Here is a 1,080-nt window from a genome sequence, read left to right as displayed (position 1 = left end):
TCCCGGTTTGGGAATTTTGCTTTGTTTTTTCAATTCTTCGTTCCGCCATGTATATAGCGCTCGTTGTGCTTGCTGGTACGACGTTCGGATGACTGTATGGCCCGGTAATGGAGAGTAGTTCGGCTTTAGCACTTCGCAGGGGCAACGACCCACCCCGAGGGGAAGCGTGGCGAGAAAGGGCAGGTATCTAATTCAGGTTCACAACAACAGCTCCTGCGTGGTAAAGGTCTTTGAAGGTGCTGGATGCAATGTTGAAGGCGGCAATGCGCGTGGCCTTGATGTGGTGCGCTTGGTTGTGTGTGAGTATGCGTGTGTCTGGCCTTTTGTTTGGCGTTTGTTTTGGTTAATAGAAGGTGCTCCCAAATAGTCTAGGCGGTTAGGGTACGGGGCTTTCACCCACGCGACCCGGGTTCGAGTCCCGGTTTGGGAATTTTGCTTTGCTTTTTCAATTCTTCGTTCCGCCATGTATATAGCGCTCGTTGTGCTTGCTGGTACGACGTTCGGATGACTGTATGGCCGGTAATGGAGAGTAGTTCGGCTTAGCACTCGCAGGGGCAACGACCAGCCGGAGGGTAAGCGTGGCGAGAACGGCGGTATCTAATTCAGGTTCACAACAACAGCTCCTGCGTGGTAAAGGTCTTTGAAGGTGCTGGATGCAATGTTGAAGGCGGCAATGCGCGTGGCCTTGATGTGGTGCGCTTGGTTGTGTGTGAGTATGCGTGTGCTTGGCCTTTTGTTTGGCGTCTGTTTTGGTTAATAGAAAGGGCTCCCCAATAGTCCAGGCGGGTAGGATACGTGGCTTTCACCCACGCGACCCCGGTTCGAGTCCCCGGTTGGGAAATTTGCTTTGCGTTTTTCAATTTCTTCGTTCCCGCATGTATATAGCGCTCGTTGTAGCTTGCTCGGTACGACGTTTCGGGATGACTGTATGGGCGGTGATGGAGAGTAGGTCGGCTTAAGCACTCGCAGAGGCCACGACCCAGCCCGGAGGTAAGCGTGGCGAGAACGAGCGGGATCTAATCAGGTCAACAAACAACAGCTCCTGCGCGGTAAAGGTCTTTGAAAGTGCTGGAATGCAAT

The 1,080-nt window shown here is 53.0% G+C and overlaps 1 non-coding gene across 1 annotated transcript; it reads left to right on the top strand.

Annotated features, from left to right (window-relative positions):
• The first annotated feature begins 767 nt into the window (after positions 1-767).
• On the top strand, positions 768-841 carry PITG_30765. Its single transcript has one exon. It is a non-coding gene; the product is annotated as a tRNA-Glu (tRNA).
• Positions 842-1,080: the final 239 nt, after the last annotated feature.

The sequence above is a fragment of the Phytophthora infestans genome, genomic scaffold, assembly GCF_000142945.1.
Source record: "Phytophthora infestans T30-4 supercont1.152 genomic scaffold, whole genome shotgun sequence".
NCBI lineage: Eukaryota > Oomycota > Peronosporomycetes > Peronosporales > Peronosporaceae > Phytophthora > Phytophthora infestans.
This window is presented reverse-complemented; position numbering and strand designations above follow the sequence as displayed.